This window comes from Schistocerca gregaria, chromosome 9, assembly GCF_023897955.1.
Source record: "Schistocerca gregaria isolate iqSchGreg1 chromosome 9, iqSchGreg1.2, whole genome shotgun sequence".
Classification (NCBI taxonomy): domain Eukaryota; kingdom Metazoa; phylum Arthropoda; class Insecta; order Orthoptera; family Acrididae; genus Schistocerca; species Schistocerca gregaria.
Window position 1 is genome coordinate 210,651,990 of NC_064928.1, and position 27,969 is coordinate 210,679,958.

Consider the following 27,969-nt stretch of genomic DNA (forward strand, 5'->3'; position numbering starts at 1 on the left):
GTATTTTTGACAATAAGCGTAGTTGCGATAATAAGTCAAATACTTTGTGGAAATCAAAACACTGTGTCTACCTGGTTGCCTTGATCCAAAGCTTTCAATATGTCATCTGAGAAAAGTGCAAGCTGAGATTCACACGATCAAAGTTCCCAAAAACCATGCTAGCTGAAAACTGAAGACACCATTCTGTTAAAAATACCTTATTATGTTTGAACTCAGAATATGTTGTAAGATTCTACAAGAAATCGTCATAAATACTGGATGGTAGTGTTGCGGATCGCTTCTACTACTGTTCTTGTAGACATGTGTGACCAGTGCCTTTTTCCAAGAACTGGGCATGGTTTTTTGTTTGAGGGATCTACAGCAGATTATAGTGAGACTTGGGCTAATTCAACTGTAAATTCAGTATAGAATCTGACAGGGATTCCATTGTGCTCTGTAGCTTTGTTCACTTCTAACAATTTCAGCTGTTTTTCAACACTACAGACACAAATACTTCTTTCATTCATTTTTTCAGTGGTACAAGGATTATTTGGGGCAATTCTCTTGGGTTCTCCTGTGTAAAGGGACATTTACAGAGTACTTCCATATTTATCTATGCAGTGTGTGGCCAGTTATTCTTTTAAATTTGAGCCAGAGTTAGTCTACATGCTAGTTTACTGAACACACCCATCTTTCTACTTGTTTTAGTTGTGCTTTAAGTTACCATTGTCCCCACAACCACGTCATGGTCAGTGATACCAGTGTCGAAGTGGACATCCTCAAAGATGTCTGGTATATTTGATGAAATTAGAGCCAATATATTTCTATTGCGAATGGGTCCCCTGAATCTGTTTAGTACAATTTCACAGGATGTCTTACCACACCAACCACTAACAAAATTATTTCCCCAATTAATTATTGGATGATTGAAGTCTTCACCGATGTTCACAGTGTGATTGGGTAGCTGGAGTACAAGTGAACTGACATTTTCTCAGAACTTTGCGGTTACATGAGGAGATGAGTCTGGTGGGCGATAAGTTCCTATCATTATTTTATACCCACCCCTGCTACTGAGTCTTGTCCAATCAGGCTCACATGCAGTTTTTCTACTTCAGTGGATCCGAGTTTTTTGTCTACACCGTCACCTTTCTCCATTTGCCTATCCTTTTGATATACGTTTAATTTTTCCTCAAAAAATCTCATTGCTTTCAATTTCAGGTTTCAAGCAGCTTTCATTGAGCTTCATTGCTTTTCACAAGTACTTCAAAGTCTTGCACTTCGTTATGAATGCTTCGGCAGAGTACCACCTCTCACCTGTGAGAGGCATCTACACTTATACTTGTGGGTTTCCTACAGCCCCTGGATGGTGAGCTGCCTAACCTAAAAAAAAATCTCTTGGGTGCACTGCACAGTCAGTAACCTGAGTAGCAGCCTCTGATGTGTAGTGCACATGTGACCTATTTATGGGGACCCTACAGTTCACAACACTACAGCACAGGCCCAGGAAGTTGCAGCCTCGCTTGTCACAGAACTTCCGAAGTGTCTGGTTCAGTCCTTCCACTCAACTCACCACCAAAGGGCCACGATCAGTTCTGGAGACAATGCTGCATATTGTGAGCTTCATTGAGACTTAATGCACAAGGCCGGTATATCAAGTTTCTCTGCCAGTCGCTGGAATGACCCAAGAGTCACTTATTCAGTGCCCAGACGAAAGGCATCATGTGTTCCAATGCACACCTCAATCAGCAGTTTGTTGTACTCTGTTCCCTAAATGGCTGCCAGAATAGCATCACACTGAGTGCACCTGGTGTCCTTTCCTGTCCCTCGCTGACATTTCCCGAAGGGATACAACCATTCACCATACATTTGGATTGCCAATGATTGAGACCCCTACCTTTTTGTGTTTTCCCAAAACAGGTGAAGTGAGTCCCACTGTCTTAGTTTTTCAGTGAAAGACAGGACATAAAACTTCTTGGTTATGGGGATTGGTATAACACCTTGAGTCCTCCCTGGCCCCAAGTCGACCCCCCACATGACGCCTAGATCCACCATTGACAGGCTACTTGCAGGGAAGTGGATGAGTAATGACAGATGCAATACTGTCTGCAGAGGAGACAAGATGTATACCAGAGGAATGTACTTAAGGTACCTCTGGTACAGTTACCACAGGTACACAAATCTCAGCAGCTCTTCAAACACACTGATTCACAACAGCTGACAATCGTTTTACAGTAGTCGGGGTGATTTCCAGTTGCTTACAAATGTCAACCAACTCACCCCATGTCTGGTAACAGCAATCACAGTGGAGCTTCATTTTGGCTGTTGCAGTGTATTACAGGTCAGTGAACAAAGGGCTATAAATTAAACCTGCTGATCATTGCTTAATCTGAGCTAAAAAGGTGCTAATTCCCTATAAGGACTGAAGCAGATACACAAAAAGACTTCTGTTGAGGCAACACAGACATTATAGAATTCACTAGTTTCCTAAAACGTTTTTATGTTTATTACAGTTGTTTGCAAACTGGAAAACAGACTTATGATAAAGGCAGAGAATGTATATGACTACTCTTCCTAATGGGAAATGAGATTGTAACACAAAATGTTAGTTAGAATATCTGCTACAGTAATTAAAACCCCAATTGTTTGTAGATTATGTGAAGCAGGATTGTAGCTTCCAAAAATTTTGAAATGCAGTCATTTGCATTGATACACAACTAAATTCAGGGTTGATGTATACTTTGGCAGAACTGTGACCCACAGATGCTGATTTTCTATGAATTATATTAGATACCAAGACACTGTTACCACTAACTTATGAAAATATAGTTTTGTCATTCTCAGAAAATTCTGAAAGTGGACTATTCCTCATGTAATTAGACAAGGAATTAGCAAAATGTTGTTTTGAAGAATGCTAGCCCTACTGTACTTGAAAATTTTGAAAGACAATCTAAATTCATCCTACAATTGACAACACTAGTTTTTACAATATACCAACAGCTATTGATACAGTAAGTGAAGGATCACACAGGACAAGTGATGCAAACAAGATCACATGCAAATATACAACTTGAAATCTACACACAATCTTGTGCAAGCAGTCTCAAACAAGAAAAGATAAGGAAGCTGGCTTTTATATGTAAATAAATTTGTGTATTGTGCAGGTTTGTCACTTTGCTTATTCTGTGCACACTTCTACACTTGGGTACAAAAAAAAAAACACTGCAGTGTAAGTTTATCTAGATCAACATGATGAAGCTGTGCAACCGCAACAAAAAAAGCACATCTGTAATAATCTTCGTTACTTTCAAAACTGTCCCTGATTGTGACCTTGTGCCATTAAGTGTCCCTAAAATAAACAGGACAAGCAGCATTATTACAGCATGCCTCACACACATGGGGATTAACATTGACAAGGGCCATAATTCCTGCTGTTATCTCCTCCTTAATTACAACAGCATCAGAATATTTAAAATAATGAATTGCAGCTTTTTTATGAGATCCATTGACCCGTAACTTGTCTATTTCAGTATAGTGACAAATAGTGGCTAATGCAACAGTACCAAGCCTTAGTATATGATAAAAAGCATTTTATTTTTGCAAAGGGCAATGTTTCATCCATTTGTCTGAACTCTAGGTAACTTGGCCACAATAGCCAATGACGTACAACCTCGAACTTTGTACATCGGGCTGGATGAAATAAGTTTAGAAGAGACGCTTGAACATCTATCATTTTTTTTTTTTGGTGCAGATCAATTCAGATTTAGTGAGGGGACCTGAAAGAGTACTAAGTCATCATTTCAAACATTACAGAAAGTTCTAAAGTTAAGACTAACTTGTGGCTAAACACGGTACAAAGTCTTGCTAGATAACAATTGCCTTTCTCATCAGACAGAACTCTCAGGTGTACACTACAGAATGTGAAGTTTAGATCTGGTGTACTGAGAGAACACATTGGTTCCCTCAAGATCAAAATGCATCTCATGTTATCAGAATTAAGACATGCAGTTCTTATTAACAGTTTAGTTTGATTCCACCATTGGAGTAATAACCGAATATTGGCTGTATCATTTGTAATGTTACTATACCACCTGCAAAATTTTGTTCTGAAAAAGTAGAACAATAGTTCACCATTATACTTGGCCTTCCTTCCAAAGTTCATGTCATGAACACAATTACTGCAATTGTCACCGAATGGGAGGCATCTGGTATGAAAATTGATCATGTGGTATCTGATGTGTGTGCAAAATCTAGCTCTATGGCTAGAGTTCAGAACTACAGTTGGTAGGTTTATTAATTGTAGAGACTCTGGGTAACATTCTCATAAGAGGAAGCTAATTTTGCTAGCTGATCCAATACATTTTAAAATATTCGAGAAAACACTTGGTCAGTGGGCAATCAATCTTTCTTCTGCAAAATACTATTGGAAAAAGGTTTCCATTTAATGAGGTACATATCAGTCATATGAAGCAGCTATTTGAGACACACTGGTTTACACTTGAAACTGGAACCACAACAGCACAAGAGCTGCTTGATGCAAAACTAGTGACAGAATGACATATGGTTTAGTTACTTCTGACAAACATTGACTGTTCCTGCCATTGAGTATGCTGTCAAGACAGGGAAAGTTCTGAGGAATGCTTTGACCACAGTATGGTTCTTAAAGGATGTTCGTAACTTGTTTTGTCTCGTGACATACAGAGCTCCAAGTATGCCACTTGGTGGCAGTAAAAAACAAATGTAAGCAGTCAGGTAGATATACCGATAAAAAGTGCCTATTTACAGCTTTTGTACGAGATTGTGTGTTCTTTACCACCACCTTTGTTCCTTGCTTGTTGTGCTTTCCTTTCATAATTTTGCTCTCCAAAAGTATTTATTTCCCATACGTCACATTTCTCTAGGTACAGATATAATACGTTATTTCATTACAAACTAGCTTTGTTAATGAGTATTCTTTCACAAATTGGGAAGAAACAATAGTCAATCTGTAGAATTATAGCCAGTATGTGCACAGGCTTTAAAAAGTACGAGTAATTTTCGGTAATCAGTGCTCATCTTTGGACAGTGTAACATGTTTTTCTATGTCAGATCACGATCTAGCAGTTCAAAATAGAAAACAATCGACATTTTATCAAAAGCCAGAGAAAATAGTTGATGCAGTATACTAGGAAGTCTTCCTGCTTTGGTTAGATGTAACAAGGCTACCGTTACTGATTATATTTTTAGTATGTATAATGCATTTGTGTCCCATATTACACTGTTGCCCAAAACTCCTTTGTCAAAAATGTTACATTAATATTATGTCACTGTATACAGTAATAAGCTTTGTACCTTGACAATAAATGACACTGAATACTGTGCTCTAAAAAAAGAAAGGTATTGCAGTTGAAAATGTTGCTAGTTTAAAGTCATGGTGGTTGTGCTGGGGTATGGTTGTTACTGCAAAATTTTTTAAAATTGTCAAAACTTTAGAAATAAGATGTTTGTCTGCAGCTTTAAATTTTCCTTGTAGCAACGATATTTTGCAATCTAATATTTGTTACTCTATATTTGAGGAATCAGTAGTACCCTACAGATACTTGCAGCAATACAAACTATTTGAGCTTGCTGAAGTTCTAGTAAGTAGAACTACAAAACCTGGCACTGAAGTTAATCATGATGAAAACTAGGAAGAAAAATATTGTCACATTATGCTACTATTTTTGTTGCTGGAAATCCAGATGTTTGGTTCAAACCTGGTGCACTACCATATCAATACATTCAGCAACTGGGTTGCATTATAAGGCAGTGGCAGTCTAGTGTAGTGTGCTGGAGCTCGTAACAACTTGATAGCTGCGAATTATGTGACATTAGTATTAATGCAAACATTTTGTTACGAAATTTTCACTTTATGGGGTTAATTAATTGGGCAGACAAGGGTACACAATGTCAGCCAATGAGTAGGATCGGCATTAATTATTTGCTTCATGACTAGTTGTTGCCATCATCAGCACAGTTCGCCACCTCTGCCTTAAGAAAAATTTTACACGACAGTTAAGATGGCTCTTATTTTAAAAACAGCCAAATACATTGTTGCAACCCATGGGTACATAGCACAATGGGACACAGTATGGTCACCCTGAAAAGCAGACCATACCACAGTAGTCAGAGCTTGATGGTGATAGTTGGAGACATTGAAGCGAAGTTTAGTCACTGATTTCAGCCAAGGTGAAGCATGCAGTTTTATTCTGTCTTGTTATCTGGAAGTGTGAAGACTTATCGAGGGAACATGGGCGAGTTAGTAAATCTTGGTGAGCTGAAGAATTATCAGTGAGAACAAAAAGAGGGCGATTGGCTAACATAGGAAAATAGTGTACTCACAGCATTTTACTGTGGATTGGTTGTAGTTTTACACTTTCGGGTACATGGATGCTGTTTTGTTCACGATCTATGGTGACTAGATAATTCTGTGTCAATATCTCTCTCTCTCTCCATAGCAAACTAGTGTTCATGTGTTAGCTACTAGATGTATAAATGTTAGCCTCAACTTAGTTAGAAAAAGTGAATATATCTACATGGGCACTGATGCATCTTTAGATGTTTGAGTTGTAAAGCCTATGTCACATGGATTTTATAACTATGCTTCAATTGGTATTGCAATAATATTGTATTGTTATTTATTGAGCATTTATTTTATCATATACAGTGATTAGCAATTGACATCTTACATTGAGTTTGTAATTATACAGTTAATTAATAACATAGGACTACAGTGGTAAACCCTAAATAAATTACCGGGTGATGAAGTCAGTATAAATTTGGAAACTGAATACATCATGGAATAATGTAGGTAGAGAGGTGCAAATCGACACTCATGCTTGAAATGACATGGGTTTTATTAGAACCAAAAAATACAAAACTTCTAAAAATTTCTGACAAATGGCACTTATATGATCAGAATAGCAATAATTAGCATAACAAAGTAAGACAAAGCAAAGATATTCTTTACAGGAAATGCTCAATATGTCCATCATTCCTCAACAATAGCTGTAGTCGAGGAATAATGCTGTCAACAGCACTGTAAAGCATGTTCGGAGTTATGGTGAGGCATTTGCGTCGGATGTTGTCTTTCAGCTGAACTAGAGATGTCAGTCAATCACAATACACTTGCCACTTCAGGTAACCCCAAAGCCAATAATCGCACAGACTGAGGTCAGGGGACCTGTGAGGCCAAGCATGACAAAAGTGATGGCCGAGCACAGGATCACCAAACGACGTGCGCAAGAGATCTTTCACGCGTCTAGCAATATGGGGTTGAGTGCCATCCTGTACACATCGTACGTTCCAGCAGGTGAATATCAGCCAGGCCGGGGATGATGCGATTCTGTAACATATTCCAGTACCTCGCACCAGTCACGGTAGCAGTTACAAAACCAGAATCGTGTAATTCCTCGAAGAGAAAGGCCCAATAACGGTAGATGTGCTAAATCCAACGCATACCGTGACTTTCTCGTTGTGCAATTGAGTTTCCATGACTGTGTCCCTTGCCATATTAGGAACTATAACACTGTGTCCGTAAGTAACTGTGCAAGCGTATTTACAAACAATGCACTCAGTGCATACAATGTCAAAATAGTAAGTATGGTTAAGTTTCAATAAAAATGTGAAAGTTTACTCGCCTTTGCAAAAATGACAAAAACAGCCTTGCCAACAATGTGACTGCTGGTACAACACAATGTTTCATAAATGAAGCATGCTTTGTTGCTACTTCATACAGTATTGCTGGTGGTACCGCCTACTGGTTTTGTTTTCAAATTACAGTGATTTCCAAAACTTGCCCCCTATGGAAAACTTGCCTGTACTTAGTGGCATAAGAGAACAGTATCACATCAAACTGAGGAATTCAGCTGTCTCAGCTGTAATGTCTCTAATGTATTTCAATTTTAATTTTCAGCATATGGACATCCGAGGCACCAGAAGTCTTAAGGTATTCTTCGTTCATGTTCAAAAGCCTCAAAAAAATTATTCAGTAGCATTGGTACTTATTTGCGTGCGCATGCGCACGCCTCATGATAATTTTTTTTTTCTTTTAGTTGGGCAACTGCGATGCAGTAGACAATCCAGAGGCGCTGGAATTTCAGAGGTATGGAATGGTCATGGGAAGTGGATTAGTGATTAATCATTAAGCACTGGTGTCAGCTAACAATTTTAGTAAAAGCACTTACCTAGGGCGGGACTAGACATTGCATGTCTATGTATATAACCTATCCATATTTGATAGCTGGTTCCTCTGTGGATTAAAATACAATTACCAACATAGTACATCCCTAAATTTATTTTAATCCATTAGATGCTTTGCTCAGTCAACTTTCATTACTAATGTGATGCTCAGTTGATTTATTCTGGGAAACTGATAAATTATCCAGAATTTTTCAATTTCAACTTTGATAGAATGTTTTCATGAATTATTGGTAGATAATACTTTGGAACTGATGGGGCATACTGACAGTCCTTTAAATCTTTCATTTAGTTTTCTCCACACCCTCAAATTTGAGACATTTCTCAGACTTCATCAGATAGGTTGACCTTCTAGAGAGACTATACTAGGATATTGATGTTCATAAAGTCATAAAATACATACTCCACCCCACCTGGAGTGCTGCTTGGTTTTAGAATGCAGCTTGTTATTGCAATATAATTGTGGGTTTTTGTATGCTGTTGCAGCCTGTTTACACTGAGTAAACATCTGTACATGCATGTCAAAAATGTACATAAAGCTCAGCCAAATATACAAGTAAGTGCAGCAAAGATGACTTTGGCTTTTCAAGCATTTTTTTCTGTTTACCTTATTAAAGGAAATGGTTGTGTTCCACATAATACAATATATGAAACATTTCATAATGGGTTTAATGCATTTGTAAGAGTTTAGTTTCATTAACTGGCTACGAACATTAGCAAGTTTACTGGTATTTTCTAGTTCAGCCTTTATAACCATATTATAAATTTAATATGGCTGAAAAGTGCAGCAGTAGCTCTTGTCAGTATTTGTGGCCATTGTGTAGTATAATAGTTCAGTGAATGAAGTAATGTACTGTGCCAGGAAAGATTTATAAATGGTACAATTGCTGTTTTAGGCTTGGTCCTGACGTCTGAAGGAAATGGACCCCCTAGAATCAGTGTCGCACCAGGTAAGTTATGTGCACACATAATGGGCGTATTGATGACTACTTAAACTTTAAAAATGCAATGATTTATTCATTTAACTTGGGCATGGATTTAGCGTCATTTTATAGGCAAATGATTTACCTTACACTTCCATAGGCCCAATGTGACTCTTTGGGTACACAGCACACACTCCACCTGAAGCAGATGTCTTGGCAATGTGACCACAGTGTCACATATGACTTGTTCAGTTGCGGGGTATTCTGACTCAGAAATACAGTAGAGATGTCGAGGAATGTTCATGGGTTTTTCACTGATGCAAATTCTACTTTTCATTTATTTAACCACTTGCATGAGAAGTTGACTACACAGTAAAGATAGCCTTTCCATTGTATCTTTCATCCAAATTGTTACACTACCACACGAGATCCTTTAATCAATCGAGAGCAGCGATGGGCGCTCTTTTTTGTTACGAAATTCTATGTCCATTTGATAAACTACTTCTGCATCCTGCAAGTACCTATTAGTAATTTTTCTTTTTCTTTTAGTTCAACTGTGATGGTGCAGCAGTCAACATTACATCCAGATGAACCCGAATTATGAAGGTAAGGAATAGGCATATCCAGTGGACCAGCATCACAATCTTTGTGCACAAGTGTCAGTTTGGCTGTGATCCAAAGTAGAATGTGAAGCTAATTATTTTACATATAGATATTTGACTGGCTGCAGTGTTTCTACAAAACTAGCATACACAGAAAAATTCCCAGTTATGAATATAATTCACACCATCTCCACCTTTTCCCCCCTCAGTCCCCACTTGAGCTTTCTGAGCTTTACGATGCTGCAAAGTTTTTCTGTTGATTACAAATCTGGGGGAATTTCTGTTGTGACACTTCTGGCATGACTGCTGTGACAACACAGAGTATGCAGGCGCACGTGTGCACGCACGTTTGTGTTTTTCTTTTAGTTTGGCTACTGTGATGGTGCTGGAGTAGACATTGAATCCAGAGGTACCAGAATTTCAAATGTATGGAATGGGCATGTTTAATGAAATTGGCGATAAATCTTTTTGCCGATGTCAGCCGACAATGAGTAAATGCACTTATGATGTTACTGGAAATTTAATTTCACATTTGATAGGCTGTTTCTGTGGAACACAATATAAAACAAATTGTGCCCTCAAATTAATTTACTCACTTTGGAAGCTTTGCTCAGTCCTTTTTCCTTACTGACGTGACACTTACGGGGTTTGTTCTGGGAAACCATGATAAAATGTCTAGAATTTATCAGGTTGCACTTTGATAGAATGCTTTCATGGATTATTGACAATAGTTTCGAATTGATGGGACATATCGACAGTCCTTTGGATCTTCCCTTTAGTGCTCTCTGCACCCTCTAATTTGACAAATATTTGTTTCACAGGTTTAATAAGATAGATTGACCTTATAAAGACACTGCACTCAGATATTGATGTTCATGACATCACCGATCCAGCCCCTTCCCTGTTTCCATTCCAGCACTACACAGCCGTCATTTCACCGCCACACCCAGTCTTAATTTCTTTTATTTTTATTTCTCTCCTTTCTGCTACTTACCACCCCCCCCCCCTCCACACCTTCTCTCCTACCCTCCATCTAAACTGCAAAGGCCTTAATGGCAGAAAGCTATGGTTGTGTCAATCTTCTTATTGTGCCTATTGCGACTCAGCATCTCCGCTAAATGGCAAGTAGCAACTTCCCTTCTCTCGTATTGTTACATTCCATCCTGGATTTTCCATTGTTTCACTTCATGTTTGTTCATTAACAGCATAGTTAGTGAAGTTCGGCTGAATGTCGACAATGTCTTACAGAGCGAAGCAATTGTTACAGCACATCATTTGGAATTAAGCGTGTAAGGGACTGCTGGGGCACACATCCTGTCCGCTGTAACAGCGATGGCGTGTTGGGGTGGCACCCGCGCGGCTGCAAACTGCGCCGAACCATTCAGCAATATCAGTGTGTTGCAGTTGTTTCCTGTGACCGGCTGGCTGGCAGCATGGCACCCATCTGTTTCTCTGCATGGCTCCCATTAAAACGCCTGAAACAAATATTCCACAATGGTGTACTGGCTTTAAGGGTACAGGTTATTAGTTATGGAAGAAGATGCAACTTGGTTAAAACCATTTATTGTTCAGTAAGCTGATTTTTCGCTGTTCTGAGAATTTTTTGGCGTGATAACGGGTTTATTGTGGCTTCACAACTGAATTGCACTGTGACTGCTACTTAGGGTATGTCACATACACATTGTACTACACACTTAAATTTTTCTTATGGTCGATGCGCTGCCCAAGCATCTCAACACACAAAATGCTACACATCACACACTAAATGTTTCTGTCGAGCAAAATTTGTTTTAATTGACTCCGTACGGATCACTATCTACTATTTTTATACAGTCAATTTACTGTTCACTGAGCACTGCACTATGACCATCACTCAACAGTTGACTTATCCTGACATATATTGGTGCAGATTCAACCGTCATTTTCTGTCCCTGCTACACAGAATATTCTGTCCTCCCCTAGATTGTTTATGCACACAGTTTGTTTTTAATGCATATGAACTGTTCCTGCCAATCACTCTTCTATATTGAGTTCATTGTGTTTACCACATTCATTACACACTTTTAGTATTGTTACTAGGCATATATGACTTTTGTAATTATTTGAATGATTTGTGATTTTTGCTACACAGTTTTCTTTTCCTTTTTCGGTGTAGCTTGCCAGGTTATCACCCACCTAGCAAACAGATTTTACCATGTGCATGACAGCTGGACTTCGGCATATTGCTCAATAAATACTTCATTAACTATTAGAATTTTTAAAAAAATGATCTGTCCTACCGGACTCCAGTGTAGTTTCTGCGTAGACTCTTGATTCGTGTACTGCGTAATTAATATTCGAGGACCTGCACCAAGTACACAGGCTTCAATTGAAGCATCGTTACATACAAAGTGTAGGTTACACGAAACAGGTCTGTCTTTGAATATTGCTCCAGTGCCTTTCTCTGATCGCATTACTCCACATAATTATTTTGTACTGCAGTCATTTTTTCCAGTAGAGACCCTCTCAGGGTTCCTTCATTCGAACACAGTTACACCTATTACATTACTATATGAAATCGCATAATTAATTGTACATACTACCTACAATTGAAAAATGATTCAAGAAATTATTCATTACTTTGTCAAAAAATTGTTCATTCCTTGGTGAGCATATAGCATTTTACAGACACTAATTGTCTGCTAACAAAATCTTCAATTTGCATGTTATTGCCTAGTTTATTGAGTCTATTTTCATGCTGTGTTTACCTATTAGATGTCTTTCTCAAAATTTTGAATACACACAAATTCTTTCTTAAAACTAACATACTTATACACTAAAACACAATTGAAATCATCTTACTGCTACTATTTACATCTGACAGGTCATTGAATAAATAATTTCACATCTTTACGTGGATAGAATCTTTATTTTCCCCATCTGGGGGTGTGCTAACAAACAGCTACATTCGTGCAGCACCTTTCCACTGTATTTCTGTTTGTTGGTTACCCCCCTGTCGTACTTTTTTCTCTTCGCAGCAAAACTGGTGAAGTTGTCCCATACCTCTTCTCTTTTCCTCTCGTTTCCACCCTGGCTAGTAGTCTCAGGAAAGGTGTCAGCGATTCATTCTTTGTCATATAAATCCCTTTCAATATCTCTACTGGTGTGTATTCTGTACTTGATTTGGGCGCTAAATTATGTATTTTTACAAATTTAGGTACCCACTCAGGTCATTCTGTGTGTCTGTTTGCAATGTAAATTCTAAGGAACTCATTCAATTCTCTGAATGTTCTTTTGACTAAACTTTCTTCTGGATGAACCCGGATACCAGAACATGCTGTATACCTTGTTCCTGTAGATAATTTTTCCAAGTGTGACCCGTGAAGTAAGTGGCATCGTCAGCTATGGTTTCAGGTTTCCCCACTTGAGGCAAGTATTGTTGATTGATCCATTCGACTATGCTTTTGGCAGTAGCTGATTTCATACAATAAATTGTCAAGTATGTGGAAAAAATATACAGTGCCAGTATGTATTTCGTACCTCCTCTGGCCATGGGATAGGGATCTGCTATATCCAACGATACTAACTGAAGCGGCTGGAGTGGAACAAGACTAAAGGAGAACCTTATATCTGGAAATAAAAACCACTTTCACAGAGGAAACTGAGGAGCAGATCAACCATCCGTGGATTGTCTGCTAATATTAAATTTAAGGAAGCAGGAAGACAATACTTAGCACAGAGGGTCGTAAGAAGGTGACATGCCACCAATAAGAGATATCGTCTGTCTGACACCACAACCACATTTTGGGGGTGGGTCATCACATAGTGGGAAACAATGGGTGAGCCATGTATGGCCGATATGTAAAAGGCATGAAACAGTGGATTCCTTCTGAGAGGGGTGGAAAGAAGTGCCCCAAAATGCAGTAGACTCCTTGATTGTGCAGAGTTTACTACTATGAGCGGTAGCACTCCAGATGGCATTCCACTGTTGGACAAAGAGATTTGACGTAGATCTGCATATCCACAGCTGGAATCGTGAAAGGAAATGGGGGTAAAGTATCTGCTTTTCTAGCCAAATGGTCAGCCAATTCATTCTGTGGACTTGGGACACACAATGATGACTGAACAGGTGACAAGGGCTGAGAGGTGGTCATGGATGGCAGAGACCAAGGGGTGATGAGAGCAGCATTGTTCAATAGCCTGCAGGCTGCTCAAGGAGTCAGAACAAACTAAAACACTATGGAAGGAGGCCTGAGAGACAAAAAGGGAGGGCACTGAATGGCTAGAAGCTCTGCTGTAAATAAACTACATGATCCTGGCAACAAGTGATGCTTGAAGCCAGTGGGGGATGTGAAAGCATATCCCACCTTATGAGTAGTCTTAGAACCATCTGTGTAAAAGATAGTAGCAACCTGGAACTCTGCAAGGACTTCACATACAAGACACCTGTATACCACAGGAGCAACAGAGACCTTAGGACCCTGGAAGAGATTGGCCCTAATCCGTGGTCTAGGCTCTGTCCAAGGGGGGAGGGATATGGGAGGAAAGACACTGGGTGCAGTCCAGTGAGCGCAGAGAGATCCTGGCAAGGGATAGTGAGACGTATGCCAACCGGCAATCCCACCTGTGGGCGGGTGTTAGGAGGGAGAGATCCCTCATTGGCAAAGAGCACAGGGCACACAGGATGGTCAGGGAATTGGCGAATGGTGACTGTGTAAGAAACAGTTGGTTCGGTCGGATGTGTGGAGGGGTATCCCTGCTTCTGTGAGGAGACTAACAACAGGATTATGTGCAAAAGGCGCTAATAGCCAGACGCACCTGTCAATGATGGACAGGGTCATGGAGTTTCGAAGTGGAAGGAGCTGCTGAACCATAAACCTGACTGCCATAATTTGAGTCTGGACAAAACTAGAGCACAGTGAAGATGGAGAAGAGTGAAACAGTCATGTTGTCAATGGTAAAAACAAAATGATGTAAGTCAGCAAGAGAGCAAACCTAACACTATGCTGAAGCAGCAGAAGCAAGATCATCTGTGATGTAAAAGGTGCAACCGCTAGAATGTAGACATACGTATGGGAAAAGGAGACTAACCAATCCTAAAAAAAATTATGAAAATGGAGTAAAAGGGAAGAAAAGAGGATCTCGGTCAGGGAGGGGAGACTGGAATCTCCCAACACTTCTTACAGTGGGAGATACCCCAACACTCACTGCCCTGCCCCAACACCAGAGAGAAATTAAAAACCTTAAAACTGAGAATAAAAACCACTTTCCCGGAGGAAACCGAGAACCAGGTCAACCATCCAGGAATCGTCAGCCAACATCAAAGGTAAAGTGCAGGGAGAGTCTGTACTTGGCACACAGAGCTAAAAGAAGGGGGCATTCAACTAAAATGTGGGCTACTGACAAAGGCTCCACAACCAGAAAGTGGGGGTGGCTCATCACACAAAAGAAAACCATGGGTCAGCCTGGTATGGCCAATGTGAAGACGACGTGTGGTGAAGTCCTTTCGGGAGAGGCGAAAGGAAGAATGCCACAGGCCTGGTGACACCTCAATTGCACAAAGTTTATTAGACAGGGAAGTAGCCTCCCAAGAGTTGGCCCATGATTGTGCAAAGTGGGATTACAGGGGTTACAGAAAACGAGGGATAAGTGACTGCTCTCCCAGCCAAACAATCAGCGAGCTGATTACCCGGGATACTGAAACGGCCAGGGACCCAAAGGAAGCCAACGGAACAAGCAGCACGGTGAATATCAGCGAGATGGTCATGGATGGCAGTGACCAAGGGATGCCGCGAAAACACCAGTCAACAGCCAGAAGGCCACTCATTGAGTCCGTACATAACTAAACACGGTTGTGTGGGGACTGTTTAATAAAGGTAAGGACCTGGGAAATTGCCATCAATTCCGCAGTAAACACCCCACATTTAAGTGGCAGCAGATGATTTTCGGTTCCAACTTGGAACATGAAGGCATATCCCACATGATCAGCAGATTTAGAACCATCAGTGTAAAAAACAACAGCATCCCCAAACTCTCATAAAATTCGGCGGAAAAAAGAATGGAACACCATCGGGGGGGATGGACTCTTTCTGACCTCAGTGGAGATCCATTCCAATTCGAGACCAAGGAACTAACGGGGGGGGGGGGGGGGGGAGGGGGTGTCTAGGAATACAGGGCAAAGAAGCAAGCTGAAAATCACGGCAAAGAGAGACAAGGCGGAGCCCAACAGGTAAACCCACCCTCGGGCAGTAATCAGGTGGGTGACGTCCATGGTCTTTGAACAAGATAGACTAGGAAGGTTGAGTGGGAAAGGAACAGACAGCGAGTGCATAAGACACCAGAAGCTGGGACTGTCAAACAGAAAGGGAGGGGGATTCCAGCTTCAACCAGGAGACTATCAACACGGCTAGTAGGGAAGAAACCTGTGGCCGAACGGATACCACGGTGGACTGGATCCAGCACGTGCAGTGTGGAAGGAGCAGCCAAACCATAAACTTGACAACCATAGTCCAAGCGAGACAGAACTAGAGCACGATAAAGACTGAGAAGGAGGAAGTGGTCCGCACCCCAAGAGGAGTGGGCAAGGAAGCGAAGGACATTGAGTTTACGGCAACATCCTACCTTCCGAAGTCTGATATGGGGCAGCCAAGTGAGCTGCTTGTTGAAAAGAAGACCCACAGGCAGTCTTTGTGCATTGAGATAGAACTCTGGATCAGGGTGGATCGTATTACGGTGACAGAAGTGGACTACCCACGATTTTAAAGGAGAGAATTGAAATCCAAGCGAGAGGATCCATGCAGAGGCACACCATATAGCTCCCTGGAGCTGCCACTCTGCAGAGGCCATTGAAGAGGAACTAACCCAAATGCAGAAATCTTCAACATACAGTGCAGGGGTGACCAAAAGGGACCGACAGAGGCCATAAGTCCATTGACAGCAATGAGGAAAAGGATACTCAGGACAGAACCGTGTAGGATGCCTGTCTCCTGGGTCCGTAGAGAACTACAAATAGTACGAACCCGAACTCTGAATGACCGATGGAACAGGCACTGACAGATAAAAATCTGGAGTGGGCCCCGAGGACCCCACTGATGAAGGGTAAGAAAGATGTGATGGCGCCAGGCCTTGTGTAGGTCAAAAAAAAAAATACTGCAACCAAATGGCAGCACTGGGAAAAAGCCTGCCGAACTGCAGATTCCAAGCAAAGTAAATGGTCGATTGGAAACCATCTCTCGGAAGCCACACTGGTAAGGGGACAATATATCCCGAGATTCGAGGACCCAATTGAGCCGACTGGCTACCATCTGTTCAAGTAACTTACAAACAACATTGGTCAGACTATTTGGCCGATAGCTGTCAACAAATAGGGAGTTCTAAATGGGCTTAAGGACAGGAACCACAATGCTATCCCTCCACTGAGAAGGGAAGTCACCCTGGAGCCAGATACACTTAAACACCTGGAGAAGATGTTGCCGTTGTGGAGCACTGAGATGTTGAAGCAGTTGGTTATGAATGGAGTCTGGGCCAGGGGCCGTATCATGAGAAAAAAGTGCGGAAAGAAATTCCCATTCAGTAAAAGGTTCGCTGTAAGATTGTGACTCACAAGGGGTAAAACATAAGGTGGAAGCTTCAGCCCTCTGTTTCCGGTGGAGGAAAGCAGCCCGATAGGAAGCTGATGCTGATGCCATTGCAAAATATGTCGCAAGATGTTCTGCGAGAATCAACGGGTCCGTGCAAAGGCCATCTGGGAGGTGAAGGCCGGGAAGGGTGGACTGCCGATGGCAACCTTGGAGAGAGCGAAGTTTAGCCCAACATATCCACTTGCTCTGTTTGATTAAATAACTGGCTTTAGCACGAAGGCGCTTAAAGGTAATAAGGCTGGCAATGGATGAGTGCCTCTTAAGGTGTTGCAAAGCTCGACGGGAATCACGGACGGCAATGGCAATGGCAATGGCTGTACACCACGGGACTTGTCGGCCACTAAATGGTCCAGAATAGTGTGGTACAGCAAGGCTAGTAGTGCGAACAATTGCATCAGACGCACCATGGTGGACATCATCAATACAGCCCGACAAAGAGGGAGAAAACACGACCTGTGCAGCATAGAGAGACCACTCAGCGCATTGGAAAGACCGACGCGGTAACCTGCCCATCGGGGAGCGGTAAGGGAGAAAGAGAATCAACGGGAAATGGTCACTATCACAAAGGTCATTGTGTGGCAACCAGTGTAATGAAGGGAGGGGAGAGGGAGAAGAAAACAAGAACTATGGCAGAAAAGGTACCATGACCGGCACTGAAATGAGTAGGGGAGCCAGCATTAAGAAGGCTCAAGTTGTGGTCTGCAATAAACTGATCTTAAAGAAGATCTCGTGTAGATGGAAATGCACTGCCCACAAGGGATGATGAGCATTAAAATCCCAGGAATGAGGAAGGGGGGATGAAGTTGCTGAAGAAGGGCAAGTCAAGGGAGCAGGTGTAAGAGTCCTGTCAGGAGGGAGATAAAGATTGCAAACTGTGACCGAGTCCAGGTGGACCCTAACGGCAACCGCTTCCAATGTAGTTTGAAGAGGAATCCGCATGCTAGCAATGTCTCTAAGGACCAAAGTACAAATGCCACCAGAAGCCGGCAGGGGTCCGACCCAAATTCAACAGAAAACACAGAACCCACAGATGGTCGGTGAGTGATCAGTGAAATGAGATTCCTGCAGATCCACACAAGCTGCAGAGTAAGATGAAATAAAGGATTTCAATTCTAGAAGGTGATTAGTATCCATTACAATTCCATTGGATAACCACAGAACAATGATTTAAATGGGGTTGAACAGGCTAAAGCCAGTCATACCGCCGGGTCACCGCCCATCAACAAGTAGGGGGGTGACATCCATGAATGACACGTCAGAATCTGGTGGTGAAGGCAGGGATGGGACTTATGTTTCTTCTTCTTTCCTGATTGAGATCGAGGAGGGCTGTGTGGCATAAGGAGCCAGTTGCAGCAAGATTGGGAACAGAAAGAGATCAGGCGACGTGGGGGCCTACAGACGCCGGTTCTCGTGTGGCAGCAGACCTTTGGCCTGGAAGGGGGGCGCCCTTGACCAGCAAACACCGAAGGATTGGGGTAAGGAAAGGGGAGGAAGGGGTGAAAATTTAACTAAAGCCTAACCAGATGCCATGGACACATGGTGAAGACGTGTATACTTCTTACAAGCCTGTGTGTAGGTTAAACAATCAAGGGACTTATACTCCTGTTTCTTCTTTTCCTTCTTATATACTGGGCGATCTGGTGAAAGTGGAGAATGATTGCCATGACAATTAACACATACAGGAGGGGGAACACAGGGACTCCCCTCATGGAGTGGATGTCCAGTCACCACAGAGACAGGCCTGCAAACAGCTGGAAGACATGTGTCCAAAACGCAAGCACTTAAAACACTTCATAGGAGGTCGGATGTACGGCTTCACATCACATCACTAAACCATAATCTTTACTTTATCAGGGAGGGTATCCCTCCAAAGGCCAGGATAAAGGCACCAGTATCAATATGATTGTCGTTAGTACCCTTCTGAACACGCCGAACAAAGTGAACACTCTGCCGCCCGAGATTGTCCCGAAGTTCCTCATCAGTTTGAAGGATGAGGTCCCTGTGAAAAATCACACCTTTAACCATATTTAGAGACTGGCGGGGGTAATGGACACAGGAATTGTGCTAAGATGGGTACAGGCACAAAGGGCCACAGACTGGGCAGCTAAAGCAGTTTTGATCACCAACTAACCCGACCGCATCTTGCTCAGGGAGTTCACTTCGCCAAACTTGTCTTCAATGTGTTCCACAAAGTGGAGGAGAGCTTTTGCCCCTAGCCGACAGGCCCTACCCTCTTCCCAGGGGGTAGCCATGGAAGGGAAGGCCAAAGGGGCAAGAGAAGCAACACTCAGAGAGACGGCTGCAGAAGAATGGCCAGAGTTCTGGACCCGTATGCATTTCATTTGCATAGCGTCTGCCCTGATACCACCCACTCCAGTCAGGGAGTGCCAAAAGGAGGTGATTACACAACAAAGCCAAATTGTAAAACCAACAGAACCAGGAGGATAGCGGGGGCCAACATAAGCAAGGACACCAGGAGATGGAGGGGGGGGGGGGGGGTGAGTGAGGGGGAAGGGGAAGGAAATGCAGCCCTGGAAAGAATGAAGGCTGCAATAGCTCGAGGCCCCGTGCTCGCGCCACGCACGTATCCACAAATGAGTTGTGGACCCCCTTGGGGGTGGTGAAGTAGGCATGGAAATTAAGTTAAAAAGTCAGGTAATGAAAATCAGCAGGGGAAACTGAAGGTTTATGGCTGTAATGGACAAGTTATTGAAGTATGTGCTTCAGGACAAAACGATCTGAGTCAAATACAAGTGACGCATGCACTTTTTATGAGGGATTCTAGCTAAGATGAGGTGGGACAAAATAAGAAGTTGAAGTATGGAAATTCAGATCAATCTCAAAGAAAACTGAGTTAAATGGGCTGAAATGGTTTGGTCATCTTAAAAGAATGGCAAAACAAATGCTACCATGAGCAGCTCTGGAAGGGGCAAAATGTGGATGAAGACCAATATCAAGAGCATAAACAAGACAGAGCAGGTGAAGGATGAATAACGAGAGAGGTCTACAATGAGCATAAATGCTGAAGAATATACTCTTTAACAAGATAGGAGGCTTTGGAAGTGAGTGGCACATGCACAAAAAATTCAGGAAGAACAAGACAGCTAACATGCATTTTACCTGCAATTCTGATGTGCAACAGCACAACTATGACCCTTGAAATTTTTTGGTTAACTATAGGAGTAAAATTATTACCAGCAGAAATACACAGCTATAAATGCTGTAAGAAATACAGTACAAACCACACAACGTTTTCGAAATATTCCATCCAAACACTAATCACATTCAGTCCAGTTACAGGGACAGATTATTCAACAGTTCACCCAATACTAGTTTGACACTGTGACCAGCCACAGAACACAGGCAATGTGAGGGAAGATCATCAACTACTGCACAATTATGAGCAAAAATATGGAAGCATAGAAGGTAGGTTCACCATTTCACAGCACACACCACAAACACCCTTGCAACATGGGACAAGACTACCTGCATTTTCCATACATATCACAAGTGTCCCAGTCCGAGCTGACAGGCAGACAGAAATGGGGTGTCCTCGTGGCAGTGCAGTTTGGTTGTATTGCACTGTAGTGTAAAACCTGAAATGAAAACTTCTGTCACCTCCCAAGTGCTCCAAGTTAACGTAAGAGGTAACAGTTGCTACAGCATGAAACACAAATAGGATTTTTTAATATTTATACCTGGCAAGTAACCTACACAATTAACATTAACAATATGCTTTAAGTAGGTATCCATACATTTTTAAGTGTCATTGCAAATTCTTTTTACATCACCTACAACGAGAGTGAGCTTTCCAATTTGGCCCAGTGAGCATATCCTATCTATTCTTTGAACTCACTACACTTAATCGCTGCATTGGAACTTTCTGGTGAAAGTCCATGAATGTGAGAACAAAGTTCTTTGCCAGTAAGTACTGTCAGCATGGCCAGGTCAATTTCCCCACTGGTGGGTGCTGCAATATACATGTGAGTGGTAAGTCTACAGTCGACAGGACACAAACATTCTCCTTTCGAGTGAGGTTCTTTTGAGAAGACAGTCAGTGTTCGTTTCCCACATTATCGTATGTATGTATTGCATTCGTGCGGTACAATAAAAGTGATTATTGCCAGTATAAAATCCACACAAAGGTTTCCCTTTATATAGTGAAATTACCCTGTAACTACGTAGTGTTACAGTAGACAAGTTTCTTTAGCTATTTTCCGCACCGTCTCATATTGACACGTCATCTGCACACAACCTCTTCCACAACATTGACGGCGTCATCGAGCATATCAAGAAGCTTGACACGATGCAGCAAATCCCCTCAGTTCACAGTGCCACAGATTCCTACAGCCAATACCAACTTCATCCACAACATTATGTTTCCAACTGCACCGCGTGTACCGGCAGTTCCTGGATATTGCTTCGCAAAACCAGCCCAAAGGACACGCCAATATCAGACCAAATGTGCTCCCAATTTCATCACCCGCGTCGGTACCCCTACCACGAGTTTCAAACACTCCGTCCACTGGCTCTCGTGGTCCACCAGCATTGCAGTTACAAATTCAGCCCCCACCTTTTGTTCCCAAACATCCAGAAATTTGGTTCACTACTATGGACAACATTTTCATGCTGCAACATAGTCGATGATTTTGAACAGTTCACGCTAGTGATATGCAACCTGGATCAACATGCTTCGTCAGTGGTATCAGATATAATTATGCAACCACCACCACAAGCCTACGCTACCCTCAAGACGGCATTAATTTTGCGTTTCACAAAATCTGTGGACTGGCAGATAACACAGCTCCTGTACCACGAGAAACGCGGTGACAGGTCACCTTCCGACTTTTACCGGCATTTACATGCTATGGTGGACCCTTCCGTTTTCTCAGACATTACTTGTGCACATCTGGCAACAGTAGTTACATCCACAAGTGTCCTTAACCTTAACTGCTTTCAAGGGCCGGCCATTAAGCGAGTTGGTGCAAGTGGCTGATACAGCGCACTCCCTGCTCAACTTGCACACCACAGTGGCCGCCGCTGCCCCAACCACCTCGGCCAACGACACCAGCTGAGCATGGCCGGAGCCGAGTGACGCGGCACCTCCAGTCTGTGTTGCCAGGACCGCACAACGAGCGCCAGATGTGACCGAAGGTTTCTGATCTCTCCACGTTGCCGTCTGTCAGCTGACCACCCAGCTGCAGTGGTCAGAGCCACATGACGTTGCAGCAGCTGACACGCACATTTGCGTCATTGCCAGCCGACACGCCCACAGTGTCACGCAAACAACGGCACCGGTTATTGCTGGTTCCACCAGCGTTTCAGCCCGCAAGCTACGAAGTGTACGGCACTGCTCGCACCCAAATGCATCCCACGGCCCAAATGCCTTCCACTGCCTGCTTTAGTCGCAGCCAATCATGACAACAACAGCACCTAAACTCACAGATGCATGGGAGGAGAACACCCCCCCATTTCAGCACAAGCCGCCTACATTATGCGGATTTCCTTCTCCCACAGCTTCACAAAGACTTTTCATTCCTTATCACTCTGAAGGATGTATGTTTTTGGTTGACGCCGGCTTAGATGTCAGCACTGCCTGTAAACTTCTTCCCTTCAGACAAACGTGCCGAAGAGACCATTCTGAAAGCAGTCAACAATTCAGTCATCCACAAATACGGACAGAAAATATTGACAGTGGACATTTAGCTAACAGAAAAATGCAATTGGACCTTCATTATTGCCGATATCGACCAACCTATACTAGGTGTTGATTTCCTGGCAGAACATGCACTGTCCGCCGATTTACACAAGTCACAACTCGTCCATTCTGCCAATGGATGGGTTAACCAAGGAATACAAGGATGCCCGAGGGTAGATAGCATCAGCACATCCACCTGGGAGGACACCATAGCGACGAAGGAATCTGACCTGCAGATGGCTCAAATGACATCAAAACAGTTGACAGCACAACAGGCTCTTGCTCTTTCAGCCACAAAGGTGACACCCAAGCCACAACGTGGAACAAGAAAAAACAGGGCAAAGCATGAGACGGAGCACCACATCCGTACAACTCCAGGCCCACCAGTCTTCACATGTTCGCAGGCTTGCACCCTACCACTTGCGAGAAACCGAGACCATTTTCAACGAGATGCTACAAGAAGGAACTATACAGCCATCCAACAGTCCGTGGTCCTCTCCTCTGCACCTCGCCCATAAAAATTATGGGTCATGGCACCCATGCGGTAATTATCAAGCTGTGAATGCCCAAACTGTTCCAGACAGATATCCTGCGCCACATATACAGGATTTCACCTATTCACTGGCCAGGGCGACCATATTCAATGTTATAGACTGCCGTAAGACTTATAATTAGGTCCCAATGGCAGAGCAGGACATACCAAAGACTGCAGTGACAACCCCGTTTGGGCTGTTTGAATCTTTATTCAGGCTGAAAAATGCTGCCCACACATGGAAACAGTTTCTGGGCAGCGTGCCAAGAGGGCTACCATATCGTTTCACTTATTTAGACAATATTCTGATGTTTTCGGGGAATGTTTCTGACCATCAGAAACGCGTAAACGAGGTGCAAATCATAAACGAGATGCAAAGCAGGCTTAGTGCTCATGGAATAACACTTCAGAAGGACAAGTGTGTGTCTGGGTAACCCGTGATTACCTTCCTGGGTTATGAAGTGTCAGCTCAGGGCATTTGGAGTTGTGTAACCTACCACGGCCTCAAAACTACCACGATCTCCGACGATTCCTAGGAATTTTAAATTTCTTTCGTCGCCACCTCCCTGGAACGGCAGCAATCCAGATGCCACTGAACAATGCCTTGGCTGGACACTCCCATAGACACCTGAGATGGATTCTGCTTTCAAGGCACTGCAAAACAGCCTTCACAATGCAGTGGGGCTTGCACACCCTGCACCAGGAGCTCAGCTAGCCCTAGTAGTGGACGCAAGCCAAGTTGCAATCGGTGCAGCACTGCACCAGAGAGTGAAGGGTCATTGGCATGTTTCTCGCAAAACCTATAGACGAGTCAAACTGAGTGCATACGACAGGGAACTCCTTGCAATGTATGAAAGTGTCAGGCACTTCTGCCCTTTCGTTGGGGGCAGGCAATTCACCATATACACTGACCATAAACCACTCGTGGCAGCTTCCTACAAAATCAGCGATTCATGTTCCCCGCTAGGCCCGCCATATGGAGTTTATATGCCAGTTTTTAACAGACTTGCAGCACATCCATGGTGCCGACAACATTGTGGCAGACTATTTCTTGCACATTAATGGGATAAGTCCAATGTTGGATTATTCCGAATTGGCAAGGGCACAGGCTTCAGACCACGCAAGATGGCATTGAGTGAACATTTTTCGTTTAGTGATGTCTCAGTTTCTTTAAAAAGTGATAGTGAGGTTTGTAAAATTTGCGTGAAGGTCAAAATAGGTATCCTGAGTGCCGACTGCAAGTACTGGTACCACGATAAATGCGTCAAAGTCAATTTGAAATATATAAAAGATGAACATGACTGGACATGCCGACAGTGCTTCTTAAGTGCCACGGAAAATGAATTAACAAACACGCTGAAGACCAAAGAGATAAGCATGTTAACAGATGATTTAGTGTCAATCAATACAAAATATCAAGAACTTTTGAGGAGACATCAAGAGTTAGAAACTAAATATAAAGCAGTGGATTGGAATTATCTAACTCTAGGCAACGCCGTTGTTAACAGTCATTCCGCGCAGAAAATGTGGCGTGTGCCGTTAAAAAACAAGCAAGCAAGAACCACATGTAAGTACAGCCCTAGTGATACCATTATCAAACAAATTCTCAGCACTAGTAGCAGATTGCAGTAACGCAACAGACATTAACGAACCAGAAAGTAATCACGAAACTCCCACTAAAGAACCAGAAAAGAACTTGCCAACCTTAAGATGCACCAAAGAGCTGCTTCTGTATGCCAACAGTCTTGGAAAAAATCTATCCAAACATTTTCACAAAATTAAGACTTCAAAGCATTCAGTTTTCACGAAAATGAAGCATAGTGCAATGTTAAATGCAGTGGTGGAGAATATTACAACAGAAACAAGTCAATTTAACAAAGATGCTCACGTTGTGATTATTGGCAGCGGCAATGACGTATACGAAAACGAAAGCAAGACAGCCCTGCGATGCTTCCTTAACATATTACCAAAACTATATCAAACGAACATAGTCACCACAAACGTGCCAGTGGACATGATTTACCACTGTTTTGTGTAAACAAGGAGATTTGACACTACAATTCTGAGCTACAGAAACTGTGTGATAAATTTAGCCATGTACATTTGATAGATTTAATTAAGATGAGTCGTGATGAACATACAAAACACGGATTCCACTTAAATAGGAAAGGAAAGGCCAAGCTAGTTTCCCACATAAGCTAACTGTGTGAAGAAAGCTCCAATTGCTCTGGGCTACAACCACGAGACTTCTTTAGAATAAAGGACCATAATAATAGTTTTCAGGGATGTATTTCAGTTATTACTGAGTCCCGTTCGTGCAAAGAAAACCCAGGCTGTGAAATAAGTGATCAATCATTGCAGGTCAGTTCTAAAAAGACCAGTGTCTGCAAAATGTTGTAAAAAGTGTAACTCAAACAATTTTGATTCATGCAATATGGTTAATAAACAAGAAGGGGTAACGCCCTTAAAGTTAATGCACTTAAATGTGCAATATCTCAGAAACAAACTAGACATTCTACAAATATTCACAGAGGAACACTTGCCACATGTACTAGTAATAACGGAACATGGTCCAAAATGCAGTGAAATAATTTATTGTAGATTAGAAGGTTACATACTAGCAAATAAGTTACTGTAGGCAAAACCATAAAGGTGGTGGTGTGGCCATTTATGTTAAGGATATAGAAGCTAAAAAATCCTTTCTTGAACACCACACCAAAGAAGGATCAATTGCAAATAACTGGTATTGTAGATTGTATTTTATTGGTCCTGTTGTCTACATAGCAGTTTCTGCTTAAGACACTTGACAAGTCATGTTATAAATATACAGGCTGAAAGTATATTTCAGGGCATACATATTTACGCTTACAATAATACACTTAAGTATTTATATAACATTTCATTAATTTAAATATTCAATGGACTAAAAGGAGGGCTGTAAATATGACTAGAGATTTTCCAAATGTATTGACCTCAGTGATAGCTTTTATGTTTTCAGGAAGTTTGTTATAAAGCTTAACTCCCATGTGAAAAGTACCTTTTTGGCACAGTGCTGTGCTGATCTGAGTCATATGTAAGTTTGTTTTGTCTGGTAAAGTGCCCATGTATATCAGTTTTTTTGCAGTCTCCGGTCCTTGCCTATTGCATTTAATTTAAAGAACAAAAGGGTTTCCATAATGTGTACACATGGTAATGGAGGAATACCGGATTTCTTAAACAGGGGTTTACAAGAGTCTCTAGGCTTGGACCCAAACAAGATTCTAATGGCCCTTTTTTGTAGTTTAAAAGTGCTATTAGCTGTTTTAGAGTTTCCCCAGAAGGTGACCCCATATCTAAGACGTGAATGAAAGTACACATGATATGCATTCAATAGTGTTTTCTCACTACAGCATGATTTTAATGAACAAAGAAGGTAAGATGTTTTGCTCAGTTCTGCATTGAGATGTTCAATATGCTTATTCCATCTGATGTTACTCTGCAGCCAAAATCCTAAGAATTTGGTTTCATTACTGTTACCAACTGGTTCATCATAGATAGAGACTGATGGGATAAACATGTCCTTGTTAGGAACATTGTGGAATTTTAGAGCACCGGTTTTCTTACTGTTTATTACAAGCGGATTACTCTGTGCCTAGCTCCTAAGTTGTTTCGTGACCGTGTTTACTGTCTGCTGTAACTGTTCATTACCGTCTCCTTTTAGTAGAATCATGGTGTCATCTGCAAATATGATTTTTTGTGTGCATTAATATTTAAGCTTAGATCATTTATGTACCGAAGAAACAGAAGGGGATCCCAATATGGATCCTTGGGGTACTCCACATTTTATTTGTTTATAGTCAGATAAGTGATTAGATACAGTTTTTAGTTCAATATTTGTGTGCTTGACGCACACTGCCTGCATACGATTAGTCAGGAAGGAACTGATCCACTTGTTGGACAGACCTCAAATACCGTATCTTTCTAGCTTTGATAGCAGAATTTTATTGTTCACCATGTCAAAAGCTTTTGACAAGTCAATAAAGACTCCTATTGTTTCCTGTTTTCTGTCCATCAGGTTTAGGATGGAACTGATGCACTCACACAGCAGTTGTCGCTGGCCTCTAATTTCTGAATACATGTTTATTACATAAGATGCTGTTTTTATTTATAAATTTCATAAGTTTCTCATACATAACTTTTTCCAGTACTTTAGTGATGCAGGATGAAATTATGATGGGTCTGTAGTTATTTACATTGTCTATATCCCCTTTTTTATATACAGGAATAACTTTTGATGTTTTCAACACATCAGGGAAAGTGCCTGCCTGAAGTGAGCAGTCGCATAAGTGTGCGAGTACTTCAATTAGGTTTGAAGTGCTCCTCTTTAACACTGTTGCAAGTATACCATCAATACCTGCCGATT

General features: G+C 42.0%; 1 long non-coding RNA gene across 2 annotated transcripts in view; it reads right to left on the reverse strand.

Moving 5' to 3' along the window:
* LOC126291927 (uncharacterized) overlaps positions 1-27,969 on the reverse strand; it is a 185,194-nt gene that overhangs the window by 148,629 nt on the left and 8,596 nt on the right. The window contains exon 3 of one of the 2 annotated variants that reach the window (XR_007551921.1): positions 10,768-11,193. The exons of the other annotated variant lie outside the window; for it this stretch is intronic. This is a non-coding gene — a long non-coding RNA (uncharacterized LOC126291927). Of the gene's footprint in view, positions 1-10,767; positions 11,194-27,969 lie in introns of those variants that run through there. 2 annotated transcript variants of the gene reach the window in all.